The sequence below is a fragment of the Mastigoproctus giganteus genome, chromosome 2, assembly GCF_048544385.1.
Source record: "Mastigoproctus giganteus isolate SK-2022 chromosome 2, ASM4854438v1, whole genome shotgun sequence".
Taxonomy (NCBI): domain Eukaryota; kingdom Metazoa; phylum Arthropoda; class Arachnida; order Uropygi; family Thelyphonidae; genus Mastigoproctus; species Mastigoproctus giganteus.
Window position 1 is genome coordinate 91,082,724 of NC_143576.1, and position 24,438 is coordinate 91,107,161.

The window sequence follows — 24,438 nt, forward strand, 5'->3', positions numbered from 1 at the left end:
AAATTTTTATTTCTCAGAGCAAACTAAACTAAAATTACAATTAATTAGCTTTCAGCTGAGTGGACAGCCTTCTTCAGAAAGAAAAATACTTTGAATGGCAGTTGGAATAGAGATGTGCACTGCCAGGATGGTGCGTGAGGCACGTGGCCAGCGTTTGTCTATGGACAGAATTACTGCTTCTGTGATGGGGTTACCTTGACAACCACTATTCCTGTTCAAAGAGGTATCTGAGCATTTTATGTTTAACGATTCCAACCAGGTGTGCCTTAGGTAATGGTGGGACCTGTCCACGACATCGCAGTGTGGGTCAATGTCGTGGTGGGTTGTCCAGACATGCTCGGCGATAGCTGAGTGTTCCACATCTGCCAAACGGATCGCCCTTTTATGCTCTGAGAGACGTTTCTCGAGTCGACGTCCAGTCTCTCCAAAGTAGCAGCTAGTGCAGTCACGGCAAGAGATGCGATAGACCAAACCGCTCTGTAGAAGGGTGGGGACGGGTGTTTTTACGTTGGAAATGAGAGAACGTAGTTTCTTGCCTGGGAGTTGGATGCACTTTATCCCATGTGATTTTAGGATTCTACCGATCTGTTGTGACAGGTTGGGGTAGTATGGGATAAATGCCCTCGTGGATGACTCGTCACTGTTGGTCGTCACGTTGTCGCGTGCCTGTAGATCACACCTGTCAAGGATGTCGATGGGATAGCCACACCTCGTAAGGTCTACTTTGACCCTGGTGATCTCTTTGCGTCTTTCACTTTCGGAGCTGGAGTGTGTCCAGGCGCGAGTTAGCAAGGTTCGGGCAGTGGAGAGGAGGTGGCCCCACGCGTGTGCTGACCGGAAATTGGTAAATTGGCCAGCACACATAGGTTTACGATAAACTATCGTCTTCAAGCATGTGGCTTCGCCCCGGACGAGGGTATCTAGGTATGGAATAGTGTTGTTCGACTCCAGCTCAATCGTGAATTTTATGAAGGGCGATAGTGAGTTGAGGTGGGTTAGGAGTCGCTGACCTGAGACTCTAGGGATAACTACGAACACATCGTCTACATAGCGACACCAAAAGGCGATGTGATCTGGTGCGTGCGTAAACGCACGCCCCTCTAACTCCTCCATCACGATGTTTGCTGTGACCAAACTGATAGGGGAACCCATGGCTGTGCCATGTACCTGCTGGTAGATTAAGTCGTTAAACATGATTGCACCCCCTGTTAAGCACAGTCTGAGGGCGGCGGAAATGTCATCAGGCGTCAGTCTAGTTCTGTCGCTAAGGGTTTCATCATTGTCTAAGAGTTGTTTTGCACAAGAGATGGCACATTCCACTGGGATGGAGGTAAAGAGTGATATTACATCGAACGATGCCATGACTTGATCTTGTGAGATGGATATAGTGTGAATCCTTTCTATGAACTCAATACTGTTGGAGACGGTGTAGGTGGTCTTGCCAACTAGAGGAGAAAGAAGCCTCGAGACAAACTTAGACAACTCTTAAGTCGGTGATCCACAGCAGGATACAGTTGATCTTAGTGGTGTGTCTTCTTTGTGTACCTACGGCAGGCCGTAAAACCGGCACGCGACAACGTGGTGACCAACAGCAACACCAACAGTGACGAGTCATCCACGAGAGCATTTATCCCATACTACCCCAACCTGCAGCAAAATAACATCCGTATTACGAGCAGAAATCGTACATCAATGGAATAAACTTGAAGCCATCTTAATGAACACATTCGGCCAACTACAGAAGGCAGAAGCAATATTGGAAGCACGAAACATGGATGGAGACAAACAAATGCTACAGCGCGCTCCGTCGTATGCACAAGCGCTGAGGACACCAGCAAGTGACTCGATAGTGGCCGGCAAAGCACCCGAACCCGAAAGAAAGATCCTACCTAAACAACCACACTTAGCGGTCCTACGACCAACAAAACCCCACGACAACCAGTCCAGTGAACAACTCAAATCCCAAATAATGACTAACCTAAACGAAGAATTTAAGACAACAAGAATAAAGGCCGTAAGGAAAACAAGGAATGTCGGACTACTGATAGAAACGGAAACAAGAGAGGAAGCACAAAGAATAATAGAAAATCCGAAAATACCTGAACTAGGACTAACCGCTGCTGCACCCAAAAACCGAGGCCCTTCAATCGTAATATGACCTGGCCAAAGACCTTACCCCAGATCACCTATCAGAGGAGCTATTCCAAAGAAATCTACAGGCCATATTTCCGGACAGGAATAAGGAAGACCTAGTGACGCCCAAGTACATAACCAAGTCAAGGGATGGAAGTCGCCAAAACTGGGTTGTCGAGCTCGCGCCCATGGCATGGAGGGCTTTAAGCACCCAGAACAGAATCTATGTTAACTGGGGCAGTCACCGCTTTCGGGAGCATGTGACTGTGCCCAAATGCTACAGGTGCTGCAAATTTGGGCATACAACCCACACATGCACCCAGACAATTCCCACATGCGGGCATTGTTCGGCAAAAGGTCACGCCTTCCGTGACTGCCCAAACAAAAACACTGACCCAACCTGTGCAAACTGCAAGAGTTTAAAGTTAGATAGCGCACATTCAATCAGAGATGGTCAATGTCCTACATACCTGAAAGCAAAGAGTTTATTCCAATCAAGACTCAACTATGGGAACACAGCCTAAAAAATATAACATCACAGAGGTTAAATTCATGCAGATAAATGCACATAGAGCCAAGGCGGTCGCCGACCAAATCCGCAAGAAGGCGGAAGAAGAAAACATTGATGTAGTAATATTACAAGAACCATATGTACATATGAAAGCTGTCAGGGGCTATCCCATAACATACAAAGTAGTTCAAACAGGGGATGACACCCCATGGGCAGCGATTTTGGTAAGAAACCCAGATATAACGGTGACCAAAATCACTCAGCTATGCACATCTTGGGCCGCATGTGCCCAACTCACCACGGCCTTGGGCACGTTTTATGTCATAGCCCTTTACTGCCGTCCGGGTGAGGACATCGACTTCGCAGTAAGGTACCTAAGTCTGGCTAGTGATATGCTCCCAAATGCAAAAATCATCGTGGGAGCAGACGTCAACTGCCGGTCGCCAATGTGGCACAGCCATACCCCAGATAGACAGAGTACCAGAAACGGGACCAAGTTGGAAGAATTCCTGGCAACCTCAACATTAACTGTACTAAACTTACCCAACAATCTGCCTACATTCTGCAACACATTATGGGAGGCCACTATAGACTTTACCATGGCAACTAGGAATGCTGCCAACAACATTTCCAAACGGACCGTCCGTGAGGCCTGGACAATGTCGGATCATCGCGCCATTACATTCAGTCTAAACAAATCACTGGCCACAGTACCTGTGAACAGACAAACTGCCCATAGATATGCCATAGCAAAGGCAGACTGGGAACTCTTCCAGACCACCATACGGAATAGCATACAACAACGACAGAGAGAACTGCAACGTATCGAGGACCCAAGGATCTTCCAAATTAAAACGACTGAAATCATAAAACAAGCCATCAGGAAGAAAAATCCAACACCAGGGAAAGTGCCCTGGTGGAATCAAAACCTCCAGCGACTCAGGAAGGAGGCACAGGAAAGAAGAAAGGCCTTCCAGCGAGCCAGACGCTCCTGGCCGATGGCGGAAATTGAAACCCTACGACAGAGCTACAAAGAGGCGAGAAACGCCTATACAGCACAAATTAGAGAAAGCAAAAACCAATCCTGGGAGCGCCTGGTCTCCACTACTGGAAACAAGGACCCTTGGGGACTTGTATACAAGATCGTCACCAACAAACTTCCCAGAGGGGAAGTAGTTGAAGCCACTAAAACACCTGAAGGAAACTTGACTACCACTTGGGAACACACCATCAACAATATCCTTGACGCTGCCTTTCATCCAGAGATACAAACAATGACAACAGAACAGAGCCGAGTTTGCCAGGCCAACGAGACTCATCAAACGGCAACAAAAGAGCACCCTTTCACCATGGAAGAGATCAGCAATGCAGCAGACCTAATAAAGGGAAATAGATGCCCTGGACCGGATCTTCTGGAACCCGAAATTATCAAAAAAAATGGTAGAGTACGCCCCGAACTTACTACTAAACCTATATAACTTCTGTCCCAGAGAAGGTATCTTCCCGAATTCCTGGAAGATGGCAAACGTTAAACTCATCCTAAAGAATCCAACAAAGCCACCACACCTTCCGGACTCCTATCAGCCCATTGCACTTTTGACAGTTATCAGTAAGCTATTTGAACGACTACTCTACACACGGATCCAACATTACCATGATGAGGCAGGCCTGACCTCAGCAAACCAATTCGGCTTCAGATGGGGAACCTCCGCCGTGGATGCCTTAACTCACCTCCTGACCAAGGTAAACAGATGTAATACAAAGTACTTCCTAGTGATAGCCGTGGACTTCGCTGGGGCGTTCGACTCACTTTGGTGGCCGAGCGTCTTGGCGAGGTTGCACGAAGCCAACATGCCGGAAAACCTCTATAACACAATCAAAAGTTACCTAAGCAACAGAACCATCAAAGTCACCGCCCCCTATGGCACACTCTCCAGGCATGTCCATCGGGGCTGCCCTCAAGGTTCGGTCCTTGGCCCACTGCTCTGGAATATTGTCTTGGACACCTTTCTTAACATCGATCTCAATGAAGTACAATCTCAGGCATTTGCGGACGACCTCATTCTGACGATACAGGCAAACTCAAGAGCTGCGTTAGAGGTCCTCGCAAATCGGGCCCTGACCACTCTCCAAGAATGGGCAAACTGAAATCAACTCAAAATATCCTCCACAAAAACAAACTCCATCCTACTAAAGGGACACCTTGATCTTAGGCGGCCTCCACAAATAAAAATTGGGCAGGAAACAATCAAATTCTCCAACCAACTGAAATACCTAGGCGTGATATTGGACCAAAAACTGTCATTTCAGGACCATCTGAAATATCTCCGTAAAAAAATAAGACGCTACGCAGCCATGGTTGCCAGAGTCACACGTAAAGAATGGGGCTTAAAAAAGCGAGTCCTCAAACTGTTCTACAAAGCTATCTTCACTCCGATCGTCACCTACGCATCCAGTGCATGGTTTCAAAAAACCACAACAGCAGTAAACAGACGTATCACGGACCAAATTCACAGATCCATCCTCCTAACCATCACTCGCGCTTGCCGCACGGTGAGCACCCACGCCCTGCAAGTGCTCGCAAGCACTCTCCCACTGGACCTAGAAATCATACAACGCGGCCTACTATACTACCTAGACAAAGGCACCCCACAGACTTTTCTGGGATTCACTATTGACCTAACCAGCAACAGAAATGTGGAAAAGAAGAGGATACAAACTCACCTGCAGCAGGCATGGCAGGAAAGGTGGACCAACTCTCAAAAGGGAGAGATCACAAAGAAATTTCTACCCAATATTGAACAAAACTACCCAACCTCACCCAACTGGTTCTCCCCAGGTCTACAAGCAACGTACCTCTTAACTGGACACGGAGCTATTAATGCCAAACTGTCTCGACTTGGGATTCAGGTTGATCCAACTTGCACTTGCGGGGGGCTGGAGAGCTGGCAGCACCTAATGTATGACTGCAGGCTCTATGAAGACCTACGTGGTGTTTTACTCACCAGAATCCACTACTTACCAAAGGGACAAGAACATCACCTCCTAGACACAAAGGAGGAGTATCAAGCCTTCTCGGATTATGCACAGGCACTGTTCACGAGGAGGAGGACGAGGAGAAACCAAATGGCCGCAGCCCACAACCCACTACCATTATAACCAAAGAACATCTGTTCTTCAGCTCACCGGGCTCCCTTACCTGGTGCCTTTCCACCCCCTCCCCTGCCCGGTGGTGGGACAGTCCCCCCGGTGCCCCCTACTTTCTCCTGGTGAGGCATGGGCATGCCTCACTGACTTCTGGGGTTGCATACTCTATCATCCCCATATTTCTGCCTTAATCCCCCCAGCCTTCAGTCTCCCACCCACTATCTTTATGCTAGCGAATGTCCCACACACAAAAAATTAATTATGTCAAAATTCCCGTTCGCCCATTCTTTCGCCCTTTATTATGCAAGCATTATCCCCCTCACCTAACGATCATCAAATCGACGATGATGGATATGTCTCTGTCTGTACATACGTGCATATAAAAGAGCGCGCGCGGTTTTTTTTTTTTTTTTTAAGGTCCTAGCCTCTGAAATCTCAGGAAATTAGGTGGCAGGACCTGCCAGAGTGAAACTAAAACTACTGGGTTCCTGGTCTGCCTCCACGGGGCGAAGGTGGGGCAACGTTCGGCCTCAGCAGGGGTGCAGCGGCTAAACGACCAGATGAACAACGGTACACGACATCACACAGATACAAAGCCCACACACTTTTAAATCTCTGGCATTTCCCAGTGAACTGGTACACCCACAATGAAAGCAACACGGAGATGGGGGAAACCCCTTGTGCCGTCTGACACTAAATACACCTTACACCTTACTACCCCAACCTGTCACAACAGATCTGTAGAATCCTAAAATCACATGGGATAAAGTGCATCCAACTCCCAGGCAAGAAACTACGTTCTCTCATTTCCAACGTAAAAAACACCCGTCCCCACCCTTCTACAGAGCGGTTTGGTCTATCGCATCTCTTGCCGTGACTGCACTAGCTGCTACTTTGGAGAGACTGGACGTCGACTCGAGAAACGTCTCTCAGAGCATAAAAGGGCGATCCATTTGGCAGATGTGGAACACTCAGCTATCGCCGAGCATGTATGGACAACCCACCACGACATTGACCCACACCGCGATGTCGTGGTCAGGTCCCACCATTATCTAAGGCACACCTGGTTGGAATCGTTAAACATAAAATGCTCGGATACCTCTTTGAACAGGAACAGTGGTTGTCAAGTTAACCGCATCACAGAAGCAGTAATTCTGTCCATAGACAAACGCTGGCCACGTCACCACCATACGTCACAGCCACAAACATCAACCTCAAACAATTAGCCACGCGCCTCATGCACCATCCTGGCAGTGCACATCTCTATTCCAACTGCCATTCAAAGTATTTTTCTATCTGAAGAAGGCTGTCCACTCAGCCGAAAGCTAATTAATTGTAATTTTAGTTTAGTTTGCTCTGAGAAATAAAAATTTTCGTAGGCCTGTTAATTCCTCCAATCTCCAGTGGGAATCAAACCAAGTTATCTTCAAATGGATAATGAGTAATCAATCCATTGCATTGTTATGTGGTATCCAATATATGTTCTTGTTATCACTTTGATAACAAGGAACAAATTAATCACATTTTTTTAAAACTGAAAGTGGTTGAACCTTTATGAAAATTCACTAATTCTTGCCTCCCATGTGTGTTTGTCAAATTATTTAAATAATTTTACAGATGAAAGTGACAAAAACAGTTGGAGGCAAAAAACTAGTGAATTTTCATAAACATCTGACCATATGTGGTAAATAAAAAAAAAAAAAAAAAACAACAACATGGTAAGGTATGGTATTAAAAGAGAGGAATAATCTATCAATGCAATATGTGAAACAGAATGGATGAGAAGTTGTTAAAAAAGTAAGTTATGGAAGTTAAATCTTAAAGCAGCTTAAAATGAATGTAATGTTGAATATATGTTTTGTAAATTATGTATTAAAAAGCATGCATGTTCACTATAGAAGTTGCCAAGCCTAGAAGATACTAAATAAAATGAAGGATGGAAGAAATAAGGCAATAAAGAATACAGAATTTTAAAAAAAAAACAATATCCAAAGCAAAAATTATGCAATAAATAAAATACCAAAATAGCAAAATTAAAAATTCAAGTACTTAAGCTAACTGTAAATAGATAAGAGTAGCATTAAAATATTAGAAGGGTCAAGATTATAAGTAAACATGGCTGATGTACACCAAAGTAATAGTAATATAAAATTTAGCAAAGTATAAAAATGGGGATGGCATAATACTACAAAGAATTAATAGGATAGAATATCATAGCTTCAGGACACTACAGCTATTACAGTCCATCTGGAACACAATGTCTCAAACCTCAACATTCATGTTGACAATGAAGGCCTAAAGTTATTAAACAAAAAGTTAAAAGAATTTTGCTAAAAATATATTTTTAAATAATTGAGGTACAAATATAAAACTATGTGTATGTCAATATACAGATTCTGCCTAGGAAAATAAGGAACAGTAATAAAATATGAATGAGGAATAGTAAAAGTTAAAAGAAGGTGAAAAGCTAACGATGTTATAAACAGTTTAAATAAAAATAATAATTTGCCACCTATATATTTGAATATATTGCTAAACTACTTTGTGTTTTCTCAGTGCAGAGTAGCAATATATTGCAGAAATTAGAAAAATATACAGTGGCAGACAAAAAAAACTGCATCACTTGTGAATTTTGCAAATAATTTGTTTTGCGCTGCATTGTGGGTTGCAGAAATGTTCGAAATGCATTTGTTAGATAGGATATATATCTCTGTGAATGAAATAAAAAAAAAAAGACTCCACCTGATATACCCAATTGCCATAAATATCTTTCCAAAGTGTAAAATGCATAATTAATGGAAATATGAGAAATCATGACAACCAAACACACATTTTATGGCATTTAGGTGTACAAACTGAAATGACATGTGAATGTAATAATATTATGTACTGTAAATCAGCAAAATAAGTCCTCAATATTTTATTGCTCCTCCTTGAGCTGCAATTAAAGCCTTGCAACGATCTAGCATAGAGTTAATCAACTTCTGGATATACGGTTGCCCAATTTTGGGCAATGCTTTCTCCTGTAGCTGAATCTCACTTGTTGGCTTCTTCTGAGCAATTTTAGACGACATTATGTACCAGCAATTTTTAATAGGATTCAAATCTGCACTGTTGCCGGGCCAGTCCAATACTGTAATGAGAGCATTTCTGAGGTTTGACTGCACCTTAAGAGAAAAACGAGGGAAAACTGTTAAGCCTTGTGAGACAAGAAGACAAACTCATCATTAAATCTAAATAGCATAAAACTTACCAATTTTACTGTGTTGCAAGGTGCTGAGTTCTGTTGAAAAATGCAGTTTTGGACATTGTGTGGTGATCCCTAATAATGGGTTTCAGGTACTCCGCCAAGATAGTGTAGGTTTCTGCTTTCACCATTCCGTTAATAAACTTAATTCATCCCACCCCTTTGCTTCTTATGCATCCCCAGACCATCTGACTGGTGGGGAACTTTATAGTCAGTGTTATGCCTCCGATTTTCGTCTTCTGACATGTTGCTTCTCATCCGAGCCATGCAGACTGAATTTCGATTTGTGATAGAAAAGATGACGGTGTCCCATTGCTCTTTTGTCCATGAAATATGATTTTAGCCCAAGCAAGTCGTTTCTTCCTCATTTGATGGGTCAACAAAGACATCTTCTGGGTCGATAGGCTGGTAGATCACTTTCCGAAAGCAGTCTTTGGATAGTTTGCGCACTTGTTTCAACACTAATAATTCAGCAGTAATTCAGCATGGATTTGTTAAGGGAAAGTCTTGTCTGAGAAATCTGATCGGTTATTATGATGTGGTTACAAAGGAACTGGATGCAAAAAATAATTTTGATATCATATATTTGGATTTTAGGAAAGCTTTTGACACTGTTGCGCATGGAAGACTATTGTACAAATTGGAGCAGAATGGTATTAAGGGTAAGTTGCTACAATGGATAAAAGGATGGTAAAGTGGGAGAACACAGAGGGTGGTAATCAATGGGTGCTGCTCTTCGTGGACTAATGTTATTAGTGCAGTCCCACAGGGTTCGGTGTTGGGTCCACTGTTGTTTTGTATATTTATCAATGATATTGATGAAGGTATATCAGGCTTAGTGTCGAAGTTTGCAGATGATACAAAGGTTGACAGGGTTGTTAATGACAGCAATGGCAGTGTGCTACTGCAACAGGTTCTGGATAATTTGGGCAGATGGGCTAAGAAGTGGCAACTGAAGTTTAACCTTGACAAATGCAAAGTACTGCATATGGGTAGAAGTAACCCCAGAGAAACGTACCAACTGTGTGGTACTACACTTAAGGTGGTAGAAAATGAAAAAGACCTGGGAGTAATTGTGCAGTCAGATATTAAGTTTTCTGGCCAATGCAGACAGGCAGCCATGGCAGGTCATAGAGTTTTGTCAAAGATATATAGGAATTTTGCTAGCAGGGAAAAGGAGGTGATTGTCCCTCTGTGTAAGGCAATGGTCAGGCCACGCCTTGAGTACTGCGTAAAGGTCTGGAGGCCTCATTTTAGGAAGGATGTACATTTGCTTGAGCGTGTACAGAGAAGGGCAAAAAGATTGGTGAGGGGAATGAAGGGATTCTCTTACCAAGAGAAGCTTAAGTTCTGCAAATTGCAGTGGCTGAAGATTAGGCACCTGCCCAGTGATCTGATTGAGGTGCATAAGGCCTTGAATGGGTTGAGCATGCTGAATTCTGATGGGATCCTTCCACTTGTTCAGATTACGAACCTAAGTGGGCATAAATTCAAATTAAGAAAAGACAGATGTAGAATAGATGTGCGGAAATTTGCCTTTAGCCAGCGGGTGATTAATTGCTGGAACAAACTTCCATCTGTCGTGGAAGTTGATAGGTTAAATAAATTTAAGGAGGAACTGGACAGGCATTTGGAGGGAATGGTGTGATTTCTTTTTTTTTTGGCTGATGCTGCATAAGCTCATACACTAGCTTTCTTGCATCACATGCCACTACTACTACTACCACCACCACCACCACCACCACAGGCCATCTCAAAGTTCAGTTTTAGATCAGGAGCACTAGCATGGTGATTACGAAGGCATAGCCATTTCAAATATCGATCTTGGGAAGGCGTAGTTTCTCTCTTACGGCCTGAACCAGGACTTCTCTTCACATCACTGGTTTCATGCTTTAATTTCAGCACCTGGGATACTGTTGACTGGTGGCAGCCTATTTTATCAGAGATAGCACGTGTAGAAAGCCCTTACTGGGACAGAGCAACAGCTATACTTTTTTTCCTTGGCGTCAACTGAACATATGGAGCCATGCTTACACCTCCACAAAACAGGATACTAATGAGCATGTATACCCTTCCAACACCGTATTTATAGAAACGACTGATGCAATTACAGGTAGTTCTCGACTTCTATGTGTTAATTTGTTCCCGGCGCTTGCACTCGTAAAGCGAGAATTTATTTCCCATAGACATAATGTTAAAAATTGGGGTTACGTTATCAACAATGAAATTAATTAGCTAATTAGTTTATGTTTAAACAATGATTGATTTATCCAAAGAAATGAAAACATAGCCTGTAAAATCAAGCAAATTATAATAATAGAGAAATTATTTATGACTTACAAATGTTAAAGAATGTTTATTCTTCATCATCATCGACTAAATGCACACTCGATTATTCATTATTGGCTTGGCACTCGATTTGTTGCACAAGGCTTAAAAAGATGTTTATTTCCAAGATAATCTTCTCTTTTCTTTATAAATTTCAATAATATACATAAGCATTTTTTAACGGAACGCACAAATTCACAAATAACACGATTTGCACTGAGTAACAAGTTTACGAAGCTTTAAAAAAAAGAGAATGAAGAGAAGATTCTGAACATTTAATTATGTTTTTTATACGACTGAAGATTTCAGTGAAGGGGACACACATTTCACCATAATAACATAAAAACCCACACAATTCCAGCTATCGGTATTTTCACAAATGCAATAACATCGAGTTTACTACGCGTTTATAACTGCTTGCAGTAACAGAAAAGCCCAATAAACCGGAAAGTGCAAATTGTTTTTGTTTTATGGCCGTGACTTCCAAAAATGTGCTTTAGAAAAATATCACAAAGCCATTCAAAATTGGTTCTTATAAAATATGATAACGATGACAGTGTAGTGCATTTAATGATTTGAATTGGTAACTGATACAATTTACACTATAAAAACGTCCTTTTAGGGAGTTATATAGTGAAAATTTGAACTTCCGAGGTCATGGAAAGAATTACCAATAAACACTTTGTTGGGTTCACATTACGATATTTTCGCAATACGATGGTAATGGATTAATTTCTTAAAGCAGGGTACACTGAATTGTATAGCTACGCGTATGGTTTGAAATGCAGTATTTATGAATGTTTAATTCATTTTTTGCAATTAATGTTCATATTTTTGATTATTATTATTTTTTTTTTTTTCAAATACAAACAAACTCGTAAACCCGGCAACTCGTGAAGCGAGAACTGCCTGTACTGTCTGATGCAATACCTTTGCTTTGCAACAAACAAAATTACTGTAATCAAACAATATCTTAAACGTTTCACTACAAATATTACTTTTTTTAAGGTGATGCAGTTTTTTGGTCCACCACTGTAGATATCAATAATGAAAAGTGCATAAGTAAAAAATTTTTGAAATTCATAGTTCTAAGCTAAATGAAGATTATGGAAGAATGCATGATAATATAAACATGATTATTAATATAATTAGTGAGGATAGATTATAACTGCCAACATCTTCAGGAGACTATAGCCATAATAAGCTATCTGGGAACAGTGTTTCGAACCAATACCAAAGAAAAGCATTCAACTGAATGCTTTTCTTTGGAATAATCATTCCTAGAAATAATCAGACCATTTTGATTTCCATTTCCATTATGATTATTTCTTGGAATAATCATAATAGAAAATAATGAAATTAGGAATAATCATAAAGGGAAAATAATGGAGTCACTGGTTAAAGAAGTAATGCAGGATAATCTAGACAAGAATGCAGTTACATTTCAGACACAGTATGGGTATCTTAAGGGGAAATCTTGTCTGACCAATCTGATTGGATAATACGATGTGATCACAAAGGAAAGGAACTGGATGCAAAAAATAATTTTGATATCATATGCTTGGATTTCAGGAAAGCTTTTGATACTTTTGCACATAAAAGACTACTTTACAAATTGGAAAAGTGTGGCATGGAGGACAAGTTGCTGCTATGGATAAAGGGATGGTTGAGTGGGAGAAGCCAGTGGTAATCAACAGACATTGCTCTTTGTGGAGGCCCCAGGGTTCAGTATTGACCCCATTCTTGTTTTCTGTATTTATCAATGATATAAATTATTTAAGGGCAAAGGCCTCATCGTTGTGAAGGCATTTACAATATGAGATATAACCAAAATGATGCCAATTTAATTAATTAAACTATTTTGGTAGATGGCTACATTAAAATGATGCTTTTGCACTAACCCACACGATATCAGTGATATATTAATATAACACATCAGGCTAAATGTTCACGTTTGCAGATAATAAAAAAGTTTGGCAGGATGGTTAATGACAGTATGCAACTGCAACAGGATCTAAAAAAATTAGGCAGATGGGCTGAGAAATGCAACTGAAGTTAAACGTTGACAAATGTAAAGTACTGCATATGGGTAGCAGTAACTCCAGAGTAACATGCCAGCTGTGTGGTATTACACACAGGGTAGTGGAAAATGAAAAGACCAGGGGATAATTGTGCAGTCAGATATGAGGTTCTCTGAGCAGTATAGACAGGTTGCCAGGATAGCTCATGGGGTTTTGTCAATGATATACAGGAATTTTGCTAGCAGGGATAAGGAGGCAATTATACCTTTGTATACGGCAGTGTTTCTCAACCTTTTCATTGCAGTGACACACTTTTAGAGACACTAAAATTTTGCGGCACATTAAAATCACTACTATGCTCATATATTCACAAATGGGAAGTTATTTCTGTTTGGTATATATATTTTTTTTTTATGTGAACCCCAAACACGAGGTATTAGAACCTATAGTACTTAGTACCGTGCTTGGGTTGGAGGTTGAGAAGACGAAAGAAGATATTTGTTGACATTCGACTTGAACTTCTGTAGATTGTAATTTTCAGGAAATACGTATGAAGGAAGGTTGTTCCAGAAAACGGCAGTTGAATGAATAAATGAGGAAGACGAAAAGTTGGTTCTGTGGGTTTGAAGTTGGACAGTAAATGGATGTTGGCAGCACGTGTTCGGACTGTTTTAAAAGAGAGAGCGGGAATTATAGAAGCCAATTCAGTAGAACAGTGCCCATGGAAGTATCTGTAAAAGAGGCATGCAGCAGAAACAGTGTGTCTGTGAGAAAGCGAGTGGAGAGACTCTGTTAGAGATGAGTCATTAATTAACCTAACTGCCCTCTTCTGAATGGAATCAAGAAGCCTGAGAGAGGTTTTGGGGGCACCACCCCAAATGTGGGAACAATATTCCATGGCAGGGCGGATTTGCGATTTATACAGAGTGAGCAGCTGTTTGGAAGAAAAGTAACGCTGAGAGCGAAAGAGAAAACCAAGTTTTTTAGATGCAGAGGAAGCAATATTTGTAATGTGCTTGTGCCAAGAGAGATTAGAAGTCAGGGTAATCCCCAAAAGAGATATATCCTTTTGCCTAGAAATTGGAGTGTCACTAAAGATAAGCATAGGAGCAGAAGAATCCTTTTTGCGAGATATAAGACAAGACTGAGTTTTAGAAGGTTTGAAATCAACTAAGTTGTCTTTGCCCCACTGGAGAATTACCTGAAGATCGGCATTTAAGGAATTGGTAGCAGATTTTCGAGAAGTTGAAGCTGATTGAGCAGGACAAGATTTCTCAAAACGGAAAGTTGAATGCAATGTGCTATCATCGGCAAAACTATGGATAGGATTTCCAGTCAATGGAAGAAGGTCATTGATATACAAGAGGAAAAGAGTGGGGGAAAGAACTGAACCTTGGGGGACACCGGCATTAGTGGAGAAGTTAGAAGACAGAGAGCCATCTACCATCACCCTCAGTGAGCGATCAGAGAGAAAACTGGATAACCAATTACTAAAAACAGTTGGCAAACCATAAGATCGAAGCTTGTTTAGAAGACCTTTATGCCAAACACGATCAAAAGCCTTTGAGATGTCAAGAGCAACTACTTGTGTTTCACCGAACCTTTCCATTGAAGTAGTCCATAAATGGGTAACATAAGCCAGGATATCACCAGTGGATCGACACTGACGGAATCCATACTGGTGATCGTTGATCAGACGGAAGGTTTCTAGGTAGTTTAAGAGTTGGCGGTTAATTGATTTCTCCATTACTTTAGAAAGAGTAGAAGTTATTGCAATGGGACGATAATTGGATGGGAGGGATTTGTCACCCTTTTTAGGAACTGGCTGGATATGAGCAAATTTCCAAGCAGAAGGAAAAACACCTTTGGAATAGGAAAGTGAAAAAAGGCGGCAAAGAATAGGAGTAAGTTCAGGAGCACAGATTTTGAGAACAAGTGGAGAAATACCATCAGGACCTGGAGCTTTCTTAGCATCAAGATTCATCAAAATTCTTCTGATATCCTTTTGACGGAAGACCACAGGAGGCCGTGTTGGGAATGGTGGGAGGTGTTTTACCAAGTTCATTAATACATGAGCTGGAAGAAAAATGGGATGCTAGCAGGTCAGCTTTATCCTTGGCTGAAGTGACAACAGAACCATCTGGTTTGGACAGAGGTGGAAGCAGAGATGGGCAAAAGTTGTGGCCAATAGCTTTGGCAAGAGACCAGAATGCTCGGCTACCATTAGGGCAAGAAGCAAGTTTTCTACTCTTAGCCTGTTCAAACTCTAGTTTGGACTGATTAATAACTGCTTTACAATTGTTGCGAGCTTTGGTGTAGGCAGAAAATGAAACTGAAGAATTAGAAACAAGCCAATTACGATATGCAACATTCTTCTCTTGAACAGCCTTAGCACATTTATTGGAAAACCAAGGTTTAGATAAAGGACGAGATTTTAAAATGGAGTGTGGGATAAAGGATTCCATTCCTGCAAGAATAATTTCACTGACACGATCTGAGCAAACGTTGACATCAGAAGTTTTGAAACAGTAATCCGAAAAAGGAAAAGAAGTCTCGCAGGTCATCCCATTTTGCATTCTTGTAATGCCAAACAACACGAGGTTGGGAATAGCCATGAGATAAAGGTTCCATTGGAGAAGAAACAATCACCAAGTTGTGATCTGAAGTGCCTAAAGGACCTGTCACTTCGACCGTGTACTTATAAGGGTTGTTTGTGAGAAAAAGATCAAGCGTATTGGCTGTATGATTCGGATTGTCCGGTATTCTTGTAGGTAAATGAACAATCTGTGCTAGGTCATTAGTAATTGCAAAAGCCTCAGCATCTCGACCTGCTGGGTCGGTGTGACTAGAAAACGGAAGCCAGCTGGAGTTGTGAACATCAAAATCACCAAGGAAAATTACCTCACTGTTAGGAAAGTTGGACTGGAGAAAGTCAAGTTGCAACGAGAGAAAGTCAAAGAATATTTAATAATACACTTATTATTGGTGTAATATAGGTGAACAGAAATAAATGGAGCAGAGGTGGTTAAATGTGTCCAAGTAAATAGCCATATGGTACAATGTGAGAAAATGACAATGGAAAAATGGGGAGGTTGACAGAAAATATTGAAAAAAGAAGTTAAGAGAAAAATAGCCCTCCCTCAAATAACTCTAAATGATAGGCTAAGAGAAAAGTGAAGGAAAAATCAGGGTAATATCCATGTAAGCTGGGAGAATAATCACTGAACCCAAAAGTGAGGGCCTGGATAAGTAGAAAATTAATACAAATATGGGTAGTTAACTCTATTAATTCTCTACTTAGCCAGAACCCTCACTTTGGAGTTGGACAGTTGCACTCCCAGCCTGACTGAGTTTTAATTTTTATTTTACTTTTCTGTAAACTAACTTGACTTCTTCTGGTAGTCTGCCTATTAAAGTTATTTAAGTTGTTATTTCCAATACTTTACTAAATTAATTTTATTTTTTATTTTATTAATTGTTTATTAATTTAACATTTTGCTAAATTTATTACTTAGGGATTATTTTAAATAATTTGTCCTCTGTCAATTGGCTTTTAATCATGTAAATTTTTCATTTACATTTTTAATAACAATATTATTAACAAAATACATCAATACATATATAATAAAAGTAAAGGTAAACTGCATTCACTATCAATTCACTGCAGGATGGAAGCCTCCTCAATGATTCATGTTGAGGGAAATGGACCATAATCTGCCATGTGGGTCCAGTGTGGATTGGCAGATCAACCGTATTTAGCAGTCAGAGGCTTGAATCCTGATCTACCCAAAGAGGGTTTGCTACTGCACTCCAACTCCTGACCACTCAGCTATGGAAGCCTCAGTAACATTTGTTTCTCTTAAATTCTTTGGTATATACACTAAATATTTCTAAGCTGATTTCAAATATAAGAGAATTTCTTCGCATCCACAGTCTGAGAAATTTCTAGCTTTGCTTTTCATAAAAAAAAATTAAATATTGCTCTTTAAAAAATTAATATTATTTACATGTTTGAAGAAAAGTGATTTCTTCATTTGCTTATTATGTTCAATAATTTGGAGAAAACTCATTTGGAATTGATACTACTGGAGAAGTACAAACTTTGTACATATTTTTTATATATTTTTTTTTTCTGTGTAGGTTTTAACTCTGTATTGAGGATATATGGTTCCCCCTTTCTGTATCTTCAATTTTATTCGTTGAAGACTTTTGTAATTCTTTTCACAAGAAAATTATTTACATGCCGTATCTATTGTGGGGTGCACTCAGAGGAAATTCATCCTGTGCTCTGTCTGCTCTAAGATTGGCCCTATATAAGATACACTGACTCGAATTTTATATCCTACTAAACTAAACTAGCCAAAGTTTCTCTATCATTCACATTTTGAATAAACTTAATGATAATTTTTTAACAAATGAGTATTTCAGTTATTGAAATCTGATTATCAATCATTCAATTATGTCCATCACTAGTTTGAAGGTTACACCTTCACCTCCTTATACCTATTATGCATTTTTAAATACTAAGCATCCACGTTTTTGGACCTTACATATGGGAGATATCTAGGGTTACTAATGGTGCCACTAGTGTGATGATGCAAGCAAAGGTTATGGCTATTACAGAATGACTGGACATTACTGAAATTTGTTATACTCAACTTGCAAATCAATTCCTTCTGGTCACTGAAGTCTATTGCATTTCTTCAGTGACCAGAACTGGAGCCTACCCACCTCTTCTCAGAAATTTCTGACCCATCACAATGTTGTTAAACCCAGACAGGCTATTATATGTCATCCATGATAATACACATATCAAGAATGGTAGATATTGCTACTTCTTTTGCATCCAAAGTATATTTGCCCAACCATTTCTAACACAATTCTTCTCTGGTATAGAAACACCTTAACTAGTGTTCCAAGTATTTTTTTATTAAGTTAATGTGTCAAACAATTTTTCTAGCGCATATAAATAAAAAATCCAGACAAAATGCTTATAACAATTTGCTTTCCGATATATTTCCTAGCATAACAATGTCAATAAAACTATGTTTTAACCAAAAAGAAAATAATTCGCCATAACCTGGAAAAATTCATTAATATTTATTCTGTTGAACAACTAGCATTAGCAAGGGGCATACGTTGTAAGAAAATTCTACAGACTATACAACATAATTTTATTAATGAGATGTTTACAAAGTGAGATAACATTACCTTCTACAGAAAATAAAGATCTCATTACTTTGAGAATAATCACTCCTAATGATCTACTTGGGTTTTCACTCTTTGCTGTATTATTACACTATGTATTCTTTCAGAGGAAGTTGTCCCTGAAAATTAATAACTTTTTCCAATGTTTCAACAACTGATATAGGTAAAGAATGCGGTTTTATTTATTTGAAATAAGCAAGACTAAAGACCAAGCAAATCATGAAGTGGCGAGCATCTTTAGACATGTCAACTTCACAAAATAAAATGTTCGGATAATCATATAAGAAATAATATTTTTTTGGTAGAGATTCAGAAACAGGTACCCCTTTCAAAATTGCGGCGAGGAGAGGAGGGGGATAGCAATGATTGGCGGGTTGTGGCTCCGCCCACTCACTGCGTTCCCCCTCCTCTCCTCGCCCGATGGATTTCAAGTGACACGCGGACGGCACTTGGCACAGCAACAAAAATGGCGGCAGAAAACAAACGGTAAATCCAAAATACAAGTAAAAATGCACATTTTTTCGCGATAATAAGATGTCACGTGATATTTTAATGAGGTAAATCCAAGTAAAACATTTGTACTCGCACGCAATCAAATTTTTTTTTTCTGGCACCATTCAATTACACTCTTGCATCCTTCATTTTTCAAAACACCCTAACATTTGCCCAGTGATTTGTTCCATTTTCTCTAGGGTTGAACGGAGAGAAACAAAGAAAAAAACAAAAACAAACCTGTGACAAAGGAGATTACACAGCAGCAATAGGACACCCACACAAATGAAATACAGACTAAAAATGACCACCAGAGCCTGGAAATGGTGCAATAGTAATCAGCCATTCACATTGTGATTGGCTGATTACTGTTGATTGATTACTAAAATTGCCATTCTTTTTCTTTATTAATTTTTATTATTTTTTTACTTTTTTTTCTGGGGCTACTGCCCCCACACCCCCGGAATTATTCAGGTGAGAACAATACCAATAAACAAAAATTATTAATCGTGGTTGTTAAACGTATTAAAACGCGATAACCCCAGTCTAATACCTCCCACCCACGTGTTGTCGTGGTTGCCATTAGTTACGTGGCACGAGTGGCACGCAGTGCGTGTTCTCCCGTGCCGGCTGCATCCGTCTCTGAAGGAGATCACGTGACGATAGGCGGAGTCAACACCCGTCAATCACGGCTGTATCGCTAGCAGTCTGAAAGGGGTACCCATTTCTGAATCTCTGCCCTTAGTTCCATGCATAGGGTGAAGGAGAAGTATGGGGGGAGGGGGATGCCGGAAACTTTGCTCTAGAGACTAAACATGGGTTTCACCACTTCAAGCCTCCAATAAGCAAAGTGGTGGTATTTCACCGGTTGATGAAAATCATCTACCACCTGATATGATGACCATATTACAATAATATAATAAACTTTCTTATTATATGATTTCTATTTTATTATTTCTAAATTTCTAATTTTGCTTAATTAACTATTTTCTCCTTCAGTGGGAAAGCTGTACCCCATCCTTGGCTTATCCTGAAAATGTCATCAGTACACTTCTGAAAAGAGCATAAACCATTTTATTTGAAGAAGAAAAATATAAATAAATAAAACAACTAGTAATAATTGTTGTTTACATCCCCACATAAGTCATAGTATGTGGGGATTGACGCAAACTGCCAAACAAGCATACTGAAAGCTAACATCACACACAAATGTTGTGTATGGTTTGCTTTTTCTTCAAACAAAATTGTTTTATGTTCATTTCAGAACAGCAATGGTGTTTTCAGACTAAACTGCAGATGAAAAACACTTTTCCATTGAGATAAAAGCAGTTGATTAAGCAAAACTTTAATTCAGAAATTATAAAATCTACTTATTCCAATTGTAATATAAAATTCAAAAATTTCAGCCAAAATATGACAAAAAACGCAAACTGTCTAAACCTAAAAATAAGTGAGATCGACGTGGCACCTTTTAATTGAAACACCCTGTACATGGTTGGTATGCTAGCTTGGTCTTTTTCTCATAGTACTATCTGAATTCAACTAACAAGTATTGGCAAATATTGAACAATTTCTTCATGAAAAGTGTACGTGATGGAAGAAGAAAGGGTATTCAATCAATGAAAGAGGAAAGGGTACTCTTTGCTCCTTGAAGCCGAGTATGAGAGATTTATTAGATGTTTTCTGTTTACTAGCAATAATAGATAGTGTGTTTGATGTTTAATAGACACCAAGTGGGTGATCACGTCTTGACTCTTTTGGAATCAAGCTAGAGTGTACAAACATCTCTCATCCAGCAATCATAATTTGCTCCCCTCCTTACTCTGAAAGGTAGGTGGGAAAAATAAATTATAGCTACACATCTGCACCAATAGCAGTTTATAATTTGGCTTATTATAGTCCCTCTTTTTTTTTTTTTCCAAATCATGCTGGATGAAAAATTGTAATGGAGTAATAATAGAAGACAAGTGAAGAAATTAGTATAATAAAATAAAATTTCAAAGGAGAAATGAGATAAATAATGGAGATAACAGTACCTCAAATATGGTCTGCAAAGGTAATGTTGTCATGCAGGCTAGTAATTAATAAAAAGGCACTTCACTCTGCACGTGATAAACCACTAAGAATGACCAATATATATATATATATATATATATATATATATATATATATCTCTCCAAGTATGAAAAAGCAAATAGTAAATGTTATAATAAATATAAATACTATTATAAATATTATATATTAAATAGTCACATAACCAATTAATGCCATCTAGGGCGATTAAACGTTACATCGGTCTGTATAAATATGAATATGAGTTAAGTTAATAGTGGTAAGAGTTTTTAAAAGTAAAATATGATATACTAGCTTATCAGGTAAACCAAAAACCATGGCGGGTACCCAACGTGACCTGGAAAAAAATCAATATATATGCCATGACATAAGAAATAAATTATAAACATATATAAAAATACCATTAAAATGTTAATTATGGCAATAAGATACTTTGAAAGGGACTTTTTCTAGGGCTAACCCTTTCAATGTATCAACCATAATTAACGAGCTATCGGTTTCTGTAGTCATCGTCCAGCATAACTATGTCCAAATATATGTAAAATACTGTAGTAGGATAGAGCCAAAAGGTAGTGACGAGAATAAAATTATGTTAATTAATCCCAAATTTAGCAGTAAGCTGGCAAGATGACTTGCCAACCCGACGGATAGCCAAAATTTAAATTAAAATTATAGAAAGAGCTATAATTATTATTAGGCATATGTGCGTAGTTGATAGTAAATGCAGTCACAGTAGTCTAAGCAAAAATAACAGTGGGAGCTATCCGTAACCAAGGCGAACGGAAAAAGGTATAAGATATAGTACCTCAACCCCCCTCGAATACTCTAATAGTTCATGAGGTATGAATAAATGGGGATAAGAAAGTGAAAGTTAAACAGAAAAAAAAAGTAAAATAATTAACATAGGATCCTGGTTAGAATGCGTTAAGATTAAAATAAGAATGCTTACCACGGTATAGGCAAAGTACTAAAAAACCACGTGCATTGGCATATATGACCTATGTTATAGCATATATAACTACCGATCGTAGCCCCCCCCCTAGGAAATGTAAAAGCTAAGTTAAGTGATAAATTAAGTATAATTACGTGTAGCGCCCTCTGCAGTTTTTATATCCTGCATAATATTGCACATAGAAAGGCCGTCAAATAAGTATCTCTCGAAGTCATAGTAGAAGTTTACAGAATAAGTTCCTACCCATGGAGCAAATATAGGTACACGTTTTTAATGCGTGTAAGCTATACGCAACTTACTCCATGAGCAGTGCCTACTATTTACATAATTACATATCCAACGAAATTTATCTAAGCCAAAGAAACACCTACGAAAATTTTACAAAGGCTATGTTATATTAGCGCCTGTTTAGGACTTTATCTTTAGCAAACAAACTGAATGAGTATTTTGCATCTACATTCACACGTGAGGAATTATTACAGTTTGAAAATGGAAGAAGGTTATCAAATTGAAGCAGTGGGCTTAATGATTTTGTAATAACTGAGACCAAAGTGGAGGAGAAATTGTTGAAGTTAAACATAAGAAAGGCACCTGGGGTGGATGGGATCTATCCAGTTATTTTAAAGGAGGCGGCAAAGCAACTAAGCAAACCCTTAGCCATAATTATGAGAGCATCCTTGGACTCAGGGGAGGTTCCCACGGACTGGAGATGTGCAAATGTGTCCCCAATTCACAAAGGTGGATCGAAGGGTGACACGAGTAATTACAGACCAGTTAGTTTCACTTCTGTTCCGGGTAAAATAATGGAGTCACTGGTTAAAGATGCATTGCAGGATCATCTAGACAAGACTGCAGCAATAATTCAAACACAGCATGGGTTTGTTAAGGGAAAGTCTTGTCTGACAAATTTGATTGGTTATTATGATGTGGTTACAAAGGAACTGGATGCAAAAAATAATTTTCATATCATATACTTGGATTTCAGGAAAGCTTTTGACACTGTTGCGCATGGAAGACTACTGTACAAATTGGAGCAGAATGGTATTAAGGGTAAGTTGCTACAATGGATAAAAGGATGGTTAAGTGGGAGAAGACAGAGGGTGGTAAACAATGGGTGCTGCTCTTCGTGGACTAATGTTATTAGTGGAGTCCCACAGGGTTCGGTGTTGGGTCCACTGTTGTTTTGTGTATTTATCAATGATATTGATGAAGGTATATCAGGCTTAATGTCGAAGTTTGCAGATGACACAAAGGTTGGCAGGGTTGTTAATGACAGTAATGGCAGTGTGCTACTGCAGCAGGATCTAGATAATTTGGGCAGATGGGCTAAGAAGTGGCAACTGAAGTTCAACCTTGACAAATGCAAAGTACTGCATATGTGTAGAAGTAACCCCAGAGAAACGTACCAACTGTGTGGTACTACAATTAAGGTGGTAGAAAATGAAAAAGACCTGGGAGTAATTGTGCAGTCAGATATGAAGTTTTCTGAGCAATGCAGACAGGCTGCTAGGGCAGGTCATGGGGTTTTGTCAATGATATATAGGAATTTTGCTAGCAGGGAAAAGGAGGTGATTGTCCCTCTGTATAAGGCAATGGTCAGGCCATGCCTTGAGTACTGCGTACAGGTCTGAAGGCCTCATTTTAGGAAGGCTGTAAATTTGCTTGAGCGTGTACAGAGAAGAGCAACACGATTGGTGAGGGGAATGATGGGATTCTCTTACCAAGAGAGGCTTAAGTTCTGCAAATTGCAGTGGCTGGAGACTAGGCACCTGCGCGGTGATCTGATTGAGGTCTATAAGGCCTTGAATGGGTTGAGCACGCTGAATTCTGATGGGATCCTTCCACTTGTTCAGATTACGAACCTTCGGGGACATAAGTTCAAATTAAGAAATGACAGATGTAGAATAGATGTGCGGAAATTTGCCTTTAGCCAGCGGGTGATTAATTGCTGGAACAAACTTCCATCTGTCGTTGTGGAAGTTGATAGGTTAAATAAATTTAAGGAGGAACTGGACAGGCATTTGGAGGGAATGGTGTGATTTTTTTTTTTTTTTTTTTTTTGGTTGATGCTGCATAAGCTCCTACACTTGCTTTCTTGCATCATATGCCACTACTACTACTACTACTACTACTACTCTGTGCGTTAAGGTTATAATTCCCCTTGTTGTTTGCTATCAATATGGCTCTATACAGATATCTTGCACTTATGTGGTGTTGGAAGCAATTTTTTAATAACTTGAATCTGAATTCAATGAGTGCATCTATAATATAATCAGTCTGGTTACTTATGCATAATCTTCTGATGCTTATGATATTGCGATGTATC

General features: G+C 39.5%; 1 protein-coding gene across 1 annotated transcript in view; it reads right to left on the reverse strand.

Moving 5' to 3' along the window:
* LOC150089413 (ribosomal RNA processing protein 1 homolog B-like) overlaps positions 1-22,202 on the reverse strand; it is a 141,714-nt gene extending 119,512 nt beyond the window's left edge. Inside the window, exon 1 of the mRNA XM_090389975.1 lies at positions 22,110-22,202. The gene's annotated coding sequence lies outside the window, so the exon portion shown is untranslated. The remainder of the gene's footprint in view (positions 1-22,109) is intronic.
* Positions 22,203-24,438: the final 2,236 nt, after the last annotated feature.